The sequence below is a fragment of the Callorhinus ursinus genome, unplaced genomic scaffold (assembly GCF_003265705.2).
Source record: "Callorhinus ursinus isolate GAN/ISIS: 27379988/994484 unplaced genomic scaffold, GSC_fseal_2.0 scaffold33, whole genome shotgun sequence".
Taxonomy (NCBI): Eukaryota; Metazoa; Chordata; class Mammalia; order Carnivora; family Otariidae; genus Callorhinus; species Callorhinus ursinus.
The window spans coordinates 478,628-497,885 of record NW_027397095.1 but is presented as its reverse complement, the minus strand read 5'-3'; the positions used below and the strand labels follow the sequence as shown (position 1 = coordinate 497,885).

The 19,258-nt window shown below is 46.4% G+C and overlaps 1 long non-coding RNA gene across 1 annotated transcript; it reads left to right on the top strand.

Annotated features, from left to right (window-relative positions):
* The first annotated feature begins 116 nt into the window (after positions 1-116).
* Positions 117-18,026, top strand: LOC141370368 (uncharacterized). Its single transcript, XR_012374357.1, has 3 exons — positions 117-271; positions 16,934-17,079; positions 17,366-18,026. It is a non-coding gene; the product is annotated as an uncharacterized lncRNA (long non-coding RNA).
* Positions 18,027-19,258: the final 1,232 nt, after the last annotated feature.

Here is a 19,258-nt window from a genome sequence, read left to right as displayed (position 1 = left end):
GTGGGTGGGAAGAGGGGGAGGAGGTGGAGCCGGGGGCGGGCCCGGAGCCGGGGGCGGAGCCTCCTTACCGCCACCTGGCCTCTCGGGTTTGTTCCTTCCCCGTGCTCCCAACTTCTTCCTGCTGTCCCGCACCTCTCCCTCCCCTCCCCTCCCCTCCCGCCGCCCCTTGAGGAGACCGGAGACCCTTCGTGAGGGTCATCTCCCTTTGCACTTGTCGGGCGGTCACCCTTGATTCCCCAGGCGCGCACAAACACGCACGCCCATACACACAGTGAGTACCCGAGGCTAGTTGATTTCTACCGCCCATCTCATCAACCCCCTTTCTCCACTCCGTCCTCGGTGCTACAGGCTCTGTGTAGACCCCATGACCTTTTTTGCTTGGAGCTCCGCAGTAGCCTCCTGGTTGGGCTCTCTGCTTCCACGCTTGCCTTTGCCCACACCATCTCCCAGACGGCAACCAGCTGGAGTTATCTAAGATGTACAGGGGACCTGTTACTTTTCTGCTTAAAACCTTTCAGTGTCTCAGAAGGTGCCCACAATCCCTGAGCATGGGATAGGAGGTCCTCCGTAATCCTTTTCTGATGCACCCCCATACCCTAACGCAATAAACCAGGCCTCCCTGGAAGACAGTGGGGCCAGGGAGCACGCTGCCTGCCCTAAATACTCCCCCTTGAAAGGAAGCCGCACTGTCGGTAATGGTCATAGGCCCCTTAAAATATCATCAGAGATGGAATACTCAGAATTAAATGTTAATGCTGTTCAGAAAGGCAGAGGAAGATGCAGCCTGCTTCATGTTCCCTCCCTACAAGTAGAAGGCCCCAAGAATTCTCCTCGATTGTCCCACACCAGCAATGGGCTGCCAGGCGTCCCTTGGGCTCAGGCTTCCGATGCCTTTGCTCATCGATTCCCTTCTCTGTCTTTGGAATACCTACCTGTCTTTCAAGGTCCAGTGGAAATGCTACTTCCTCCAACAAACCTTCTAGGATCTTCCATGAGGACTATTAACTCCAGCTCCATCGCCATAGAGCGTTGCTTATACTGCTTTGCAATTCTTCCTGACTTAGGTAATCACTAGTTGTGTATTATGTCTTCCTTTCTCTCCTACCTAAACTATGAATTCCTCAAAGTGACCCACAGCTGCCAGCACAATGCCTAATCCAGAAAAGGCATCAGTATAGTTGGATGAAATGAAATCCTTCAACTCCACTGTATCTGAAGCCCTAAGTAGGCCCAGAAAGGAGCCCAGGCCAGGCTTCACTAGGACCTCTTCATTTTGTCCCAGCCACGTGTCATTTTGCAAACACAAACTGGTTAGACAGCAGAGCATTGCGATTGCAAAAGGTGTACTTCCAAAGCGTGTACTTCCCTTGCAGGTCAGACTGGTTTGTGGTATAATATGTGCTTGTGGAAAATGTAACTGGTACAGTTCACATGAGAATCCAATGTAGACAAATTTCATGGTGACAGAGAAAACAACTGAGTCTCTGAAGGCAGAAATACGTCCAAAGCCAAAAAGGAGGCTTTGGACTCCTATTTGCTTCAGGCTACCCTTGGGCTCCATATCCCTTCAGGCCCTGTATATCGTGTTATAAAGTATTCTTTTGCAAAAGTAGGCATCTTGCTTTGTGTTGTTCTTGCATCATTTAATGTGTGTTTGTTTTTTTTTCCTCCAATTATATTACAAGCTACACTCTGGCAGGTTTCCTCGTCCCTAAAATAGGGACAAGAATCTTTGGCCTACCCAGTTTCCTAGGCTTTTAGGAGGTTCTAATGTGGTGCTCTTTATAGTATATGTGATAATGTAACTATAGGATGCTCTTCAAACGTAAGGTCTGTTTTATTATTAAAAGCCTTTATACTCTACTACTTAGGTATGTGTGTTTGAGATTCCTCATTTGGAATCAAAGCCTTCATTGCAAATTCCTGGGGTAATGCTTTACATCATGGTTTCCCAATTGGCCTGAAGGGAAGAATCACCTGGAGTCCTTGTTAGAAACATTCTTAGAACCTCCCCAGACTTACTGAATAGAAATTTCCAGGTAAGATCCTGCTCCAACAGTTCTAAAGTATAGGCTTTTCTATGCCACCAAAACAATTCTCTGACCCTGCCCTACATTTCCTCTCAATTCTGACACTATTGTGAAAATGAATACAGGGAAACCTCACTAAAATGGAGTCAGGGGGTTTGGCAGGGGCAGCTCTCACACCCTACCCCCGTTGTCGATTACTGAACCGACGTGAAGAGAAGGACCTTGCAGGTGGATACTGCTTTACTAGCCCAGCCGGAGGAAGGAAGGCTTCCTCCTCACCCAGCAACAGCCCAGCCAATGAGAAGCCACTATACTTCCAACTCCCAGTTTACTCCAATGGGCTTCTTGTTTACAACTGCCCCCCCTTCCCTCGATAAAAGAGCCATCCTGTCCTTCCACCTCTAGGCTTGCCTATGGTTTTGCCAGAGCTTGCTTGTCCCAGGTTGCAATTCTCTGCTATTCTTGAATAAGCTCCCTTTTTGCTGGTAAAAAAATGGGTAGGTTTATTTTTTTTAAGGGTAACACTATCTACCTGGAGATAGCATCAGATCCCCCAGGGTGAGGGCTCAGTCCTACAAGCCTGCCCTCTGCATCAGATACCAATCGCGAGTACAGGTTGTTACCTATACCTCTTACTAACTGGCTATAAATCAAAGGTGCCTATGCCCCCAACCCCCCCCTCCCCCGCCTAGGGTTCAGTTAATTTGCTGGAGCAGCTCACAGGACTCAGGAAACCAGTTTACTCCCTCGATTACCAGTTTCTTACAAAGGATGTGAAAGGATATGTAAGGAGAGGTCCCAAACAAAGGAGCTTCTGTCCCCGTGGAGCTGGGGGCCCAGCATGGTGACATATGGAAGTGTTCTGGTTCACCAACCTGGAAATTCCCCGAACGCTCTCCTTTTGGGTTTTTATGGAGCCTTCATTACGTAGGCATAGTTGATTAAATCATTGGCCATTGGTGATTGATTCAACCTCCAGCCCCTCTCCCAACCTGAGAGGTCAGCGGGGTGGGACTGCCAGGTTCAACCTTCCAATCATGTGGTTGGTTCCCCTGGCATCTAGTCTCCGCCCTCCTGCTTTCCAAAAATTACCTCATTAACATAAGCTCATGTGTGATTGAAGGGGGTTTGTTATAAGCATCAAGACACGTGTATCACCCTCATCACTTACGAAATTCCGAGGGTTTTAGGAGCTCTGTGCCAGAATCGGGGAGGAAAACCAAATAGGCATTTCATATCCTAACACAGTGTCACACCAGGAGAAAAACAAGGTCAACAGTACACATTCCTAATTGGATGCTTCTCTTCAGGCAAGTCTGGGAGACACTGCTATTACCAGGGAGTATCTGATAGGTGACTATCAGAATGAAGTAGTTTAGGATTCTTTCTGGGAAAGGCCTTCACAGAGATCACAAGGGGAGCTGAACTTTGGAGGAGGCTCCAGGAGGAGGAATCTCAGTCTGCGTCACAATTATGTCAGCAACTCCTTCAGGCAAAACCTTCCCCTTGAAGGTCCTTGTCCTGGCCCCAAGCTGGCCTGAGGCTATATAGCTCACAGGGAATCTGATTTACCAGCCGAAGACAAAGAGTTCATCGTTTCATTTTGAGGCCTTTGCTGCCTCAGTCCAGCTGGTGTTTTCCCAGGATTTTCTCAGCGGCGCGGCACAATCGTTTCGTGACCAACCCTCCCTTTGGATCCCTCTCTTCAGAGTTTCCTCAACTCCTAAGCAGACCTCTTGTGCGGCAGTTAAACACTGTTATTGTCATTGTTCTCCTGTTTGTCCCTGAGGTGATGAGGGCTGGATTTGGTCTTGTCCATGCTTGCAGCCCCAGGATGTAGCATTGGTGCCTCATGTGTTATAGCCAAGTGCTTATGGTGGGCTGATCTGTGAAGTTGTTGAAGGTTTGCTTCCCCTACTTGACTGGGAGCTCATTGAGGGCAGGCACGGGTCAATTTTCTGTATCCTCATGTCCTCGCCTCACGCCGTGCACGGTCATGGGTCAGCAGTTGTTTATTGAAAAGCAAATGATCTCCCTTTCTGGTAGAGCCCGTGTTAGCTACTTCAGGAGAGAGGTGGTCTGCTAGGCATCAGCATGGACAGTCTTGGGATTAGGACTCAGGGAGAACTGATTGCTCATAGCCTTTATAAAGGTGAGCAACTTTGGATCCCCAGGTCAGTTTGAGAAGGGCCTTCTGAGAGGAGTGGGGGGGGATATTGCTCAGCTCTCCCATTACCTTGAGACAGGGGCTGGGACTGGAAGATGTAGCTAAAACAGGGGGGAGCATCAACACGGCTTCAACTGCATTCTCCTTGGCTGACAACCCAGACACATGGCAAATCCAGGCATACAAAGGCATTGGAGGCCATGCCTTTAATTCTAGACTGTTCAGACATAATTGCATTGCTATTCCTTTTGGAAGCCTTTGCCCAGAGCTCCTGTCCTCTTCATTCTTGCCATGGCTCATTTTTTGGGGGGGGGGGGAAGTAAGTAATAGGAATCATAATAGCAGGCATTTGGTGGCAGAGAAGAGAGACAGTTTGAATTGCCTAGAGTACTTTTTGCAAAAGAAGGAACTGATTTCCACTGTCCCACCAATTAGCTGTATGACCTTGGGCAAATCCTTTCTTCATCCCAGGCCTCAAAATTCACCCATCTGTACAATGAGGTTGCTGGACCACGACAAGTCTGTGGCAGGCCTGGCCAGAAATATCTGTTCAAGGTCCTGGAAATAGACTTTCTCCTGCCATGATTCCTCACCCAAACTTACAGAATCAACCACAGAAACATGGTTCTGTAGTTCTCGTCCCCTTCACCCAATGACCCATATTAGAAAAACAAAAATTACGAAATGACCAATTAGTCAAGAACATTTACTGAATTGCCTGCTAGATGTCAACACTATGTATGAATGGTTTTGTTTTATTCTTTAGATGGTGGGAGCATTTTTCATGCTCCAGGAGCTTGAGGTGGCCTCAGGGACACCAAGAGGAGACTCTGACATAGTGAGCCTGCGGGCAGAGCTAAGGATGGTTGTTGTCTTCTGTTGTGGCAACCAGGACACCTGTACTCTTTGCACCTGTGGGGTTACAACACATTTACACAAGGCTCTCTATTCACCACACTAGACAACGTTGACCAAGACAGGGACATGGTCTTGGGCATAGTGTTCAGGGCGAAGAAGCAAAGGTCAGGAATTCCTTTTGACTATAGAAGATGACTGTGGAATGGGGCATGTGAGACAGTGTGGTTTATGGGAAGAAGCATGGAGTCATGGGCTGTGGAAACTGGGGTAAGTTGCTTCACTTCCCTGGGCTCAGAGCCTTCATTTGCCAAGCCTTCCTTCAGATGATGGCCTGAAGAGAAGAAATAATGCCATGCTTGTAAAGAGACTACAACATCGAAGGCACTTGGGACAAGAAAATGATTATTATGAAGAATCTGAGAACTGATGAAGAAAGAAAAAAAGACGATGGGCCACTGAGACTGGTCAACTTGATCACAAAAACTCAAGGGCAGTCCCTACTATCTATTGGTGGTGTAGGCCAGACACTGGCTTGGGTCACCCCTGATCCCAGATTATATGACAGTGCTCTCCAGGGGATTTTCATGCGTCTGTGTCCTCATACATCAGCGGCTCTATGCTCTCTGACATTTGTGAGTGCCATTTTGGTTCTGTCCCACATTAAACCCAGATGAGTCTCACCAGTTCCCACGAGAAATCCTGACACACAGCATTTTCTAAATTTGATAACTTTCCTGGAAATTCTTTTTTAAGATTTTATTTATTTTTTGACAGAGAGAGAGACAGAGATAGAGGGAACACAAGCAGGGGGAGTGGGAGAGGGTAGGAGCCCCTTGCCTGGAAATTTTAACGGTTGTCAGGAAGATCCCACATCGTACCCTAAGTAGCTTCCTGCTATCCTCCTGTCTTCATCCTTGGTCTGCGTTCCTTTCCAACGCCTGCACTTCCCGTGACCCAACCCTTCGTGCTTCACTCCTTGGCGTCTCTCATAAATGGCACACACCAATCTGGGATTTTCTATCTGGGAATCTGGTAGGTGCTCCATAAAATGTATTTCTATTTTTTTAAACTTAAATATTTAAGTTTAAGAAATACTTTTAAAAATACTTCTGTTGGGTGCCTGGGTGGCTCAGTCATTAAGCGTCTGCCTTCGGCTCAGGTCATGATCCCAGGGTCCTGGGATTGAGCCCCGCATCGGGCTCCCTGCTCCGAGGGAAGCCTGCTTCTCCCTCTCCCACTCCCCCTGCTTGTGTTCCCTCTCTAGCTGTGTCTCTCTCTGTCAATAAATAAATAAAATCTTTGGGGACACGCTGTTGAAGGAATGTGCCAAAGGGCAGGACTAAAATTTCATTAAGCGTCCAGGGTGTATCTCGTCACACTCACCCACTTATCTACTCACTTCATGGGCAAACTTGGAAGGCAGACCAAACCTAATATACCTGAAAACAATGTTGTTAAGGTAAGCATGCACGCCACAGCCCATCTGGGAACATTTCATCACAGAGGCACAGATGATTTTAATGATTGGGATGAGTAAAACCATGGCAGGGAGATCTTGCAATAACAACTACTTAAGATGTAGCTTGTATATAATTAGACTTCACTTCAACCCATGTGATTTCATACTTCAGAAGTGACAGCCCTGTAATCCAGTTTTTTTTTTTATTTATTTGAGAGAGAGAGAATGAGAGAGAGAGAGAGCACGAGAGGGAAGAGGGTCAGAGGGGGAAGCAGACTCCCCGCTGAGCAGGGAGCCTGATGTGGGACTCGATCCCGGCACTCCGGGATCATGACCTGAGCCGAAGGCAGTCGCTCAACCAACTGAGCCACCCAGGCGCCCCGCCCTGTAATCCAGTTTTAAGTATTTTTCCAAAGGTCCACTGCAGAAGGCAGGTACACCCTACTGCAGTGCGGGGCTTAAGAGCATTGACGAGAGAAGCATTCAGATCTGGGTTAAAACCTGATCTTTGGCACTTACTAGCTGTATGGGACCTTGGGCAAGTTTGCTTCTTATAACCTCAGTTTTCCTATCTGTAAAATGGGAGTGATTATATAAATGCTGAGGTTCTTTATATAATGCTACAAAAGTCATTTTTAATGTTGGTATTTGGAGTAAAATCAGAGGTTAGACATATATTGAGATCAGTAACTTTACTAAATAAATGAAATCTGGGGCACCTGGGTGGCTCAGTCGTTAGGCATCTGCCTTCGGCTCAGGTCATGATCCCAGGGTCCTGGGATCGAGTCCCACATCGGGCTCCCTGCTCCGCGGGAGGCCTGCTTCTCCCTCTCACACTCCCCCTGCTTGTGTTCCCTCTCTCGCTGTGTCTCGCTCTGTCAAACAAATAAATAAAATCTTTAAAAAAATAAAATAAAAAATAAATAAATGAAATCCAACATCCAAAATACCTAAACTCCATGTTTAAGAAGCCAATTCTGGTTTAATCTGGTTACACACACCCAAATGAGCTCCTCGTCTTTGAAGCAAAACCTCCCAATAAAACCGTATTGAACCTATAAAAACTAAATTACAAATGATTATGTCATCAAAGGACACTTTGGCCAGTGGTATTTGAGCTTGCGTAAGCTTGTGTAACTGTATATTCTTGGCAGTGATGGAGAGCCCATGATTGCCTGTCCCTTTGTGATCGTAAAGGACCAAGGAGTTTTTGGTCCAGTGCTACTCATCTGTGGCCACACTAGCAAGCCTCTGAAAATAGGCAAGAATACACCGCTATGGTAATTTACTCATCAGCAACTCTAACCACTTCCTTGCCTTTAGTCATTTACCAGCGCAGCAGCATTTTAGGTAAAATTGACCACGATGGAAGTAATTAGTTGTAGTCATGTTACCTTAAAAACATCATGACAGGGGCACCTGGGTGGTTCAGTCGGTTGGGTGTCTGCCTTTGGTCATGATTCCCAGGGTCCTGGGATTGCATCCTGCATCAGGCTCTTTCCGCAGAGGGGAGCCTGCTTCTCCCTCTGCCGGCTGTCCCCCGCCCCCCGTGCTCTCTCTCTCTCCTCTCTCTCGCGCTCTCTCTGTCAAATAAATAAATAAAAGTCTTTAAAAAAAATCATGACATACCAAGTGACTTTATTCAGGTTAAAACTGTGGAGATTATTTAGGTATAGGTAACAAATCCTATTTTTTGGTTTCGTTGGAGTAGTATCTTAAAATATTTAAACCAGGAACAATCCTGGCTCTTTTTGGTCCCATTGATAATAACTTCATAGTCTTTTTAAAAAATATATTTTATAGCACTTAATGGCGGTTTGTTATAAGTGAATAGGTGCTCTGGTAGACACTCCTATAATTTTATTTTTTTTAAAGATTTTATTTATTTGAGAGAGAATGAGAGACAGAGAGCCTGAGAGGGAAGAGGGTCAGAGGGAGAAGCAGACTCTCTGCTGAGTGGGGAGCCTGATGTGGGACTCGATCCCGGGACTCCAGGATCATGACCTGAGCCGAAAGTAGTCGCTTAACCAACTGAGCCACCCAGGCGCCCCAACACTCCTATAATTTTAAATAACTCGAATGAGATTGTTAGAAACTGGAGTTCATTTCAAAGCTGGAGTCATTTCCATCTCTTAAGAGGTATGGATGTGCATACTTCGAGGCATTTACTCCTTGGTTCTGAAAAACAAACAAACAAACAAACCAAGTGAAGTGTCCTGTAGTCTAACAAAATACAAGATGGTCAGTTCCCATCCACCCCACTCCATCCTGCCCCAGTATCCTTAGAACTTGATAACCTCCTGGCCTTTTTTTTTTTCCAAATCTAGGCTGAATCCTGGAGGTCTGTCTTGTTAACCTTAAAAAAAAATAAACTGCCTGGGCCCCTGGGTGGCTCAGTCGGTCAAGCGTCGGCCTTTGGCTCAGGTCACGATCCCAGGGTCCTGGGATCCGGCCCCACGAAAGGTTCCCTGCTCAGCTGGGAGTCCGCTTCTCCCTCTCCCACTCTGCTCCTGCTCTCTCTCTCTCTCTCAAATAAATAAAAATCTTTAAAAATAAAATAAAAATAAATAAACTGGCAGCTACTTAGCACAAACTGTGTTTATTCAGGAATTGCAGAGGACTGCAATCCGGGACAAGCAAACTGCGGCAAGTCCAGAGGACAAAGGAGAGGAAGGCTCTTTTATTGGGGTGGGGGGGGGACAGTCGTAAACAAGAAGTTCATTGGAGGAAACGGAGTTCTAAGTACAGTGGCTTCTCATTGGCTGAGCTGTGACTGCCTCTCATTGGCTGGGCTGTTGCCAGGGGGAAGAGGAAAGCCTTTCTTCCTCCTGCTGGGACCGTAAAATAGTATCTGGGTGCCAGGTCCTTCTCTTCCTGTTGGGTTTGCAACTGAGAGGAATGGTAGGGTGTGAGAGCTCCCCCTGTCCAACCTCCAGGCTCTATTTCCCTTTATTAATTTTTATAGCCTGGTCCTCCCAGAGACTATCAGGGCTAAATCTAGGGTAGTTACAGGCTTATTTTCAGAGGTGTTTTCCCAGCTCTAAGTCCCTCTAGTCATACATTCCTGCTCCCCCAGCTCCCAAGTATATTTCTCACCATAATACTCAGTTTCTTCTCATTACACCAAGTTCTACTCTTCTCTCAGCAACCAAAAACTTCCATCATGCCTGTTTTGGAATGGCCACTACACAACTATCACACTTCTTTTCATCCTCAACATGTTTTCTGAACAATTTTTTCCACCTCCTTATATTAATGGAAATCTGATTTTCCTCTGAGGACACGGTTTCCTTTGCAGCCTTCTCAGTGTTTACTTCATCTCTCAACACCCCACATTCCATAGGCTGGGGGCGGGTGGTTAGTGTCCTCCACATTGGGGAACACCACTTTCAAACCATTTACTCCCTCCTTTGAAGTCCATTCTGTTCAGCTTCTTCATCTTAGTCCCTGTTTTGACTGAACTTCTAGCCTCTCTTCTCTATCCACTGGAGACTTTAACAACTGGTTCTTAGTCTTCCTTTCTACTAAGCTCTGCTGCCTTTATCCTGGGGGCCTTCTAAGTCCACATGGTCAACCCACCCATTATCCTTGATCTCCCGGTTTCCAAAGACCCTCCCCTCCACTCAGCCACCCACTCCAACAGTTATACACTAGATAAACCCTGTAATCAGCAAAAATTTATCTTAATTCAAACCTTTCATTATGCCATTTCCCCCCTTAATTATCCCACTAAACCTGTTTTGTTTTGTGAGTAAAGAGACATTTGGCTATTGTTTTTTTTTTTTTAAGATTTTATTTATTTATTTATTTGAGAGAGAGAATGAGAGACAGCACCAGAGGGAAGAGGGTCAGAGGGAGAAGCAGACTTCCTGCTGAGCAGGGAGCCCGATGTGGGACTCGATCCCGGGACTCCAGGATCATGACCTGAGCTGAAGGCAGTCGCTTAACCAACTGAACCACCCAGGCGCCCATTTGACTGGCTATTGTTAAATAGAAACAAAAGCCCAAAGGTCCAAAATGGAGTCACTTATGTTAGGCCCCACCAAGACTTAACTCCTAGTTTCAGCCTCTCCCAAGGAGTGGAGTTTTAAACCAATGAGTCTGGAATTTCCTGATCGGCACTAGTGAGGTAATGTGCACCGATTAGCCCCCCTGCCCTTCCCTTTAGGGGAAGGTGACCGTGCCTGAAAATAATTTTTTTTCTTTTGCTATTAACTTCCTTGTCCCACCACATTCCTGCCTATAAAAGCCTTTAATTTTTGTATAACTACTCAGCATGCTTCTCTCTGCTAGAAGGGATGCTGTCTCCTTCATGAATCACTGAAGAAATCCAATTACATCTTTGAATTTACTCAGTTGAATTTTTGTTCTTTTACACTGTCAAGATGATCCTGTTCCTCTTCCATATTAACAGAACCCCACTTTTTTCCACTATCCACCTCTCAGGGAATGTGATTCATCAGGTTAGGGGTAAATCTTGACAAATCTGAAAGGATGATTTTCAAATCGTTGTCTGCCCCCCCCAGGTCATTTTCCAAGGCCCCCCAAGGTCAAAACTATTTGCATAATAATAGGGTTTTTTTTGTTCCTGTGTGGACATTTTCACTGACGGTGCAAAAGCAATGGTGGGTGAACCATGAATCAAGGCAGTTAGGCTGTACTAATAGTCATTGTACTTTTTGTCACCACACACTTGAAGAAAAAAGACAAATTCACTTACACCTGAAGAAGCAGTGAGACAGGGCGCCTGGCTGACTCAGTCAGTTGAGCATGTGACTCTTGATCTTGGGGGTTGTAAGTTTGAGCCCCATGTTGGGTATAGAGATTACTTTTTTAAAAAAATTAAAAATCTTAAAAAAAAAAGCAGTGAGAAGTATTAATCTTATTAAATCTCAACCCTTGAGTACAGGTCTTTTTAATATTCTGTGTGACAAAACAGGAAGTATGCCTAGAGCACTTCTGTGTAAAAAAGTATTGAGTAAGGGACAGGCGGGGCTAGGCAGGGAGGGCTAAGGTAGGGGACTACGTGAGGAAGCTCACCAAAAATCCCAGAAATGCTGAGGCAGAACGAAACCAGAGATAAGGGAACAAACCAGACCACCTTGCCCTGGACATCAGAGGTGGGGTCTTTTTATGGCAATCACATTGTAACCACAAAGAATGACCAGACCCCAAAGAAGTAAGCCATTAAAGATGTTATCACCAGTCCTTACTCAAATCAAGACGTCACAAGAATGTTAAGGCCACAAGCTCCCTGGTCAGTTTTAAATAAAAGACTGTTGGTGGAGATTTACACTGGCAACTCGGTCGGAACCCCTCTCACTCCTGAGAGCTTTTTCTGTATCCTTGCTTCATAAAATTCTACCGCTTTGCTCACTCTACATTGTCCGCCAGATTCGTTCTTTGACTCTGTGAGACAAGAACCTCGCTCTCCTGCTGCAGTATGATGGTAGAGGTGATGCGGGGAACAAAGGCAAAAGGAAAAATTAGAGGCGCCTGGGTGGCTCAGTCGGTTAAGCCGTTAAGCGTCTGCCTTTGGCTCAGGTCATGATCTCAGGATCCTGCTCTCCCTCTGCCATTACCCCCACTTGTGCTCTCTGGCTCTCCCTATCTCTCTGTCAAATAAATAAATAAAATCTTTAAGAAAAAGAAAGAAAAAATTAAATTTCCTTACTATTCACAGCCCATTGAAAGTCCTTGAAACAGGCAGAGTGACCTTCCTCTAGGAGCTCAGCTGCCTCCATGTTGACACTTTGCTAAGGGCAAAAGGCAATCTTAGCCTGACTCCCCAGGATCCTGTGAGTCTACTTTAAACATATAGAAATTCCTTTGGAAACTTCCTTTATCTCTACCCCCCACTCCCAAATATGTGTTGGCAATCATCCCCCAAGCATATGACCCACCGAAATACATGTGAAGGGTCTCCTGGCTGAGATGACTGAGTCGTTACTAAGAAGTAATAAACGACCTTTTCCTAACAATAGCTGACCCCCTCAAGGTCCTGGAAACCTTGTTTCCAAAATGCCTTGGAAGGTTGCGCTGTCCCTCACCCCTCCCAACTTGAATGAATATAATGGGCCACTCCTCCTGACCCCAGAGCAGCTCTTCCTGCCCATGGGTCCTGTGCCCGTGCTTTAATACAGCCACCTTTTTTTTTTTTAAAATAAAGATTTTATTTATTTATTTGAGAGACAGAGAGCACAAGCAGGGGGAGCGGCAGGCAGAGGGAGAGGGAGAAGCAGACTCCCCACTGAGCAGGGAGCCTGACACGGGGCTCGATCCCAGGACCCCGGGATCATGACCTGAGCCGAAGGCAGACGCTTAACCATCTGAGCCACCCAGGCGCCCCGTAAAGCCACCTTTTTGCACCAAAGACGTCTCAAGAATTCTTTCTTGGCCTTTGGCCCCGAACCCTAACCAATTTCCTACATCAGAGGCGCCTGGCCGGCTCCATCGGGGGAGCGTGTGACTCCCGATCTCGGGGTTGTTGGTTTGGGCCCCACGTTGGGTGTAGAGATGACTTAAAAATAAAATCTTAAAAAAAAAAAAAAGTATGATAGTAGTCTCAAAAAAAAATAGTAACTTGCCCAGTGGAGTTACACACTGAGCCAGCTGCTTTCTCATGGAACTCCACTTTCACCTGAGAGAACAACAGACAAGCTGTGGTCATTTAGACTTGAGTATTTGTCAGATGCTTTGTTCATAAATGACTGACGTGAGCCTGGAACTTTAAGAGAACAATGCTTGCTCTCAACTGCTGTTAACTGTCACAAATGCTCCTGAGATATCAAGGAAGATCAGAATGAAAAGATGCCCATTAGATTTAGGAACACGGAGGTCCTGCCAACCTTCTTGAAAAATTTCATTGGATGGGGGGTTGGAATACAGGTTCAAGTAGGTCGAGAAGTGAGTGGGAAAGAAAAGGGAGGCCGTGAGAATAGACCCCGCTTGGGAGAAGTTTAACAAACGAAGGGAAAAACATAGAATAGGGGCGCCTGGGTGGCTCGGTCGGTGAAGCGTCTGCCTTTGGCTCAGGTCATGATCCCGGGGTCCTGGAGCAGTCTTCTCCCTCTGTCCCTCCCCCTGCTCACGCTTGCGCTCTGTCTCTCTCTCAAATAAATCAATAAAATCTTTTAAAAAATTAACGTGTGAAAAGCGTGAGTGTGTATAAAGGACGATGGAATGGAGAAAATCCAGAGGGATGGACTGAAGATACGGAAGAGAGAGGGAAATCGTGGGCAAGATTCAGGAGAAGAGGTTGGGATCTGGGACCCAGCTGGTGATGGGGGTTGTGTGTTTGTGTGTTGGTTGAGCAGGGGTACTAGAAGTCTTGAAGAAGGTGGAGGAAGTGTGACGTTGTCACTGCAGAGAGTGGGAGAGCAAATGGAGTAGAGAAACAAAGTCGGCTTGCTGGGCATGGTCGATCTCATCCGTTCCCATGGCCTTTACCATTTCTATGTTGCTGGTTCCCAGACCTGTGCCTCCAGCCCATGTGGGCCTTGACCTCCAGGCCCACCTACCTCACCGACCAGTGGGTATCTCCACTTGGGTATCATACAGGCATTTCACTCAGCACATCCAAAATCAAAGTCATGATTCCTCTCTCCCAAACCAGGTCCTCTGTTAGTGTTCCTGATCCCAGTGAATGATGCCATCATCCAGCTTGTTACGTGAGACACAATCCTAGAAATCATCCTTGTTTTGTCCATTTTCCTCACCCTCCACATTCAGTCACCAAATCCTATTGATTGCATTTTCTTACCGTATCTTAAATCTGTTCACCTCTTCCTGTCCCCTATTACCGCCCTAGTTCGGGGTGGTATGACCCCGGACTGTTGCCATATCCTCCTACCTGCCTCCCCTACTCTTTATTCTATTTTCCATAAACAGAGTGATTTTTTTTTAAGATTTATTTATTTGAGAGACAGCGAGCACACACAGAAGGAGAAGCAGAGGGAGAAGCAGACTCCCCGCTGAGCAGGGAGCCCGATGCGGGACTCGATCCCAGGACCCTGGGATCATGACCGGAGCCGAAGGCAGACGCTTCACCGACTGAGCCACCCAGACGTCCCAACAACATTTTTCCTTTGAGTGAGATGGAGATAAGAGGAAATGGAGAACGAGATCTTTGGATCTGTCTGTTATAATTTGGATAATTTCAAAGGTATTGGGCTTTTTGTTTGAGAGATTAGTGAAAGACAGTAAGATCAATTTTAACTATCCTTTTTTAAACAAAGGAAGTGTCTAGCGTTGTGAATTTTGCTTGTTATGCGGTCCTCCGCTTTACACAACCTTCCTACATCCTTTATCCAAATGCCCACCGGGCAAGGGTGCCCACTCACCCTCTTCTCCCTGTATTCTCCCCCCTAAAATGAACAAACCTCACCTGCTTTCACTCCTTCGATCTGCTCCTCTCAGAGCTCCCTCTCCTCCTCAGGGACTGGCTGCTGCTGGATTTGATCCAACAGCTCGGGACCTAGCAACCCCCCTGGAGGTGAGGGACCCACCCAGTGGCCTGGCTCAAGTTCCAGGCATCCAGAGCCCTGTTTCCAATCCTGCTGGTCCTAAAAATATACCGACCCTTGGCAGGTGGCTAGGCTATTTTCAACCTTGGGGGCCTCAGGAATCAGGGGATTCATGCCAGGCCAGGAAGCCAGAAAGCAAGCCCTTATTGGTGGGCTGCAGATAAAAACAGCCGTCCTGTGGCCTGGCTTCAACCGATTCTCAATTGTCTGTTCACTGGCATTGCCGCTATTTCCCTTTTTAGGCCCAATCATAGCTTCCACTCCCTCTGTAAGCGGGAACCTGGGACAGTAAATGCTGTTATGGGGCCGGGGAGGGGGGGGGAGGCCAGAGAACCTTTTTTTTTCAACTTGCCCAACTCCATGTGGTTCTCAGGTTACAGAGGAGTTCTGAAATAAGGAAGAGAGCTCCGGAGCGTCTCTCCAGGTCCAGGCTTCCACATCCCGCATGCTTAGAAAGTGGGTCATGGCGTCTGTCTCCGCTGGTGAAATTAAAGAACTATTATTATCATCTGCATTTTATAGAGGAGGAGTGCTGAGGAACAGAGGGGTTAAATAACATGTCCACCTGGAAAGGAACAACTGGAAAGCACCAAAGCCAGAGCCGGGATACAAACTCAGATCTGGGGATCTGACGCTCCTAATCGCTACTGTTTCCAAACCTGTGGTTCTCAAGTCATCTGCCAGAATTGTGTTAAGTGGGTGGTCACCTTATAACGAAGTACAGGGGACCCTTGAACAACACGGGCTTGAACAACGCGGGGTCCCCTTATACGCAGCTGTGCGGTGTGCGGTGCCGGAAATGTATTTTCTCTTTCTTAGGACTTTCTTCGTGACATTTTCTTTTCCCTAGCTTACTTTATTGTAAGAATACATACAGCATACAAGAGATGTGTTAACGGACTGTTCCTGTTATCAGGAAGGCTTCCCGTCAATAGTAGGATATTAGCAGTTACATTTGGGGGCATCACAAGTTATATGTGGATTTTTTTTTAAAGATTTTATTTATGTATTTGACAGAGAGAGACACAGTGAGAGAGGGAACACAAGTAGGGGGAGAGGGAGAAGCAGGCTTCCTGTGGAGCAGGGAGCCCGATGCGGGGCTCGATCCCAGGACCCTGGGATCATGACCTGAGCCAAAGGCAGACTCCTAATGACTGAGCCACCCAGGTGCCCCTATATGTGGATTTTTTGATTGTGCAAGGAATTGGTGCCCCTAAGCCCTGTGTTGTTCAAGGGCTAACTGTACTGTCATGCAATTTCAGCCTCAGACTTTGCATTTCTATTTACAATACAAAGAGTACTGTTTTGGGGCACCTGGGTGGCTCAGTGGGTTAAGCTTCTGCCTTCAGCGCAGGTCATGATCCCAGGGTCCTGGGATCGAGCCCTGCGTGGGGCTCCCTGCTCAGCGGGGAGCCTGCTTCTCCCTCTCCCTCTACTCCTCCCCCCAGCCCCCCGCTTGTGCTCTCTCTCTGACTCACTCTCTCTCTCAAATAAATAAATAAAATCATTTAAAAAACACCCAAAACCCCCCAAAACCAGAGAGTACTGTTTTGTTTTGGATCCAAGCGAAAAGAACAGAGATCTAATGCGTAAGTGATGTATTTGCTCCAAACCAAGGCAGATAATACCATAGTTAATTCAGAGGCAGTGTTTTAATAACATGCGTACCAATATTCACTCGGGGAAGGTGATTTAGTTTCGGCAAAACAACATTATCCATCAAGTTAATGTTAGTGATTTTGAATTTTGTAGATTTTGTGGTTTTGTTGGCCTGTAATATGCAAAGCCATTCTGATTTTATAGTTGTTTAACTATTATAAGGAGGATGTCTCATTGTATGTTAGCATATATTTAAGTAATATTATACTAAAAGCAATTTTTTTTTTCCCAATAGGAAGCATCCACACATTGTTCGTATTTGAGAAAGTGCCGTCCAGGTGTTGAAGGCTGGAAAGAGCTGCATGACTGGCCAGGGATTCCTGTTATTGGAATTTTGTTTTTGTTGCTGTTATTAACTCGGAGATATCTCCAGAGCTCAAGGTGACCCTGGCCTCTTTTCAACCACTGGGACTTACGCACATGCAGTGCAGCTGTGAGTCTCGGGCATGCCTGGACTACAGAGTCGAGTTACCCTATCTTAGCAATTCGTGTTTTGTGCCACTGCTAAGAGATTGTGCTATTTTCTCCTTTGTTTCTCCCAACCAAAATGAGGCGCTGGCAAGGTTTGAGGTTAAGCAAAGAGAAAAAGAAAGGAAGAGTTACTATTTTCTTTCACTTCTAACTTGCATGTGACTGCCTCTCTCTCTCTACTGCTATCTCCTTTCAGACCTGGAAGCAGTTACGGAATTGAGCAAAAGATGATGCAAAGGGGTTTTCCACTCCCTACCCTCTTCAGAAACAGAGAAATGGAACCAAATCAAAGCTCCTTAAGGAAGAACTGGAAGGCAGACCCATGGGAAAAAATGCGTACGATATAATGTGCAGCCCCGCTCCCCATGGCCCGGGAAAGGTGGTGGGAAGCAAAGGCACATGGATGCGGGGCTGCCGGGCTGGGACTTTGTCATACTCACTGCTGCATATTCAGTTCCTAGAGCAGTGAGTGCCTGGTACATGATACGGCCTCATAAATACCTGTGGAAGGACTGAATGAACGCTGGAAAAGTCTTGAAGCAGCTGAACAAGGACTGAAGGAGGCATCTGGGAGTGAAAAATATTGGAAATGTGTCACAGCAGAGGGGCTCTGTCTCTCTCTCTCTCTCCTCGCCCTCCTTCGTTCTTCCCTTCCTTCCTTCCCTTCTGTCTCTGTCTCTGAAAAATCTTAATGTTACATTTGTAATTAAAACACGGGAAAATAAATGCGTCCTGTTGGTCTTATGGAAAAATACACATTAAGTATTTCAGGAAGGCACGCCAAAGGAGCCAAGGATGTATTATTCAAGTATCATGTGGCACTAAGCAGGATTTACTGGGAATGTTCCTTGGTCCTTTTATTATGCTCGAAGGAGAAAACATGCAGAACATTTCGAAGCATTCATGCTTGTCAATTAAACATAAAGGAAAGGGGCTCTTTGGCAATGCGTGAGATGCTTCAACACGTGAACCGAACAGACCTGCTGTAGAGACTTGGACCAGTGACCTTATTACGATCCGGTCTTGAATAATTTACTTTACGGTATATAGGTAGTAGGCCTCACTCTGAGCTTTTGTATTTAGGCCCTTGAAGTTTTCGATGGACCTTGAAAGAGTTTAACCCTCCTATTCTACCGATAAGAAGACTAGGCCCAGTTTGGGGATAAGACTTGCCCAAGTTCGCGTTTCTATCTCTGTCCCTAGCGTCTTCATCCCAATCATCATCCCCTACATTTGCAGAACACGTTCAAGTTTTCCAAGTGCCGGGACACACCTCTGGTGTCTCAGGCTCTCCATGTGTAAATTGCAGATAATTATGGGAACTACCACATTCAAGAGTATTGTAAGAATTCGGGGTGCCTGGCTGGCTCAGTCGGGAGAGCATGCGACTCTTGATCTCCGGGTCATGAGTTTGAGCCCCACGTTGGGCATCGAGCTTACTTTAAAAAAAGAAACAATAAATAAATCAAGAGCATTGTCAGAATTAAATGAGATAACTTAGCCTTTGCGAAGTGTTAGCCATTACTGGTCTCAAGAGAACAAGAAAGAAGCAAAGCGTAGGGCTGTCAAGTAGATGACACTGGAGGGAGCCAGCTTCCTAATAGTACTAAACCACTGGTGTCTCGTCCTACCGCATTTAATTTATGCTCACAAAACTGTGTGTGCCTGCCGCCCCCTCCGTGCCCACCCCTCGCCGGAAAAAAAAAGACATACAAAGAGCAATTTCACTTGCCCTTCCCTCCAGTAAGGGTATGCCGCACGATGAGCATGAGACCGAAAAGCATGCATAGTGCACTCTATGGGAAATTTGCAGGACTTTTCAGGAACAGTTTTTTTATTTTATTTTATTTTATTTTGTTATGTTAATCACCATACAGTACATCATTAGTTTTGGATGTAGTGTTCCGTGGTTCCTTGTTTGTGCATAACACCCAGTGCTCCACGCAGAACGTGCCCCCTTGAATACCCATCACCAGGCTAACCCATCCCCCCACCCCCTCCCCTCTAGAACCCTCAGTTTGTTTCTCAGAGTCCACAGTCTCTCATGGTTCGTCTCCCCCTCCGATTGCCCCCTCTTCATTTTTCCCTT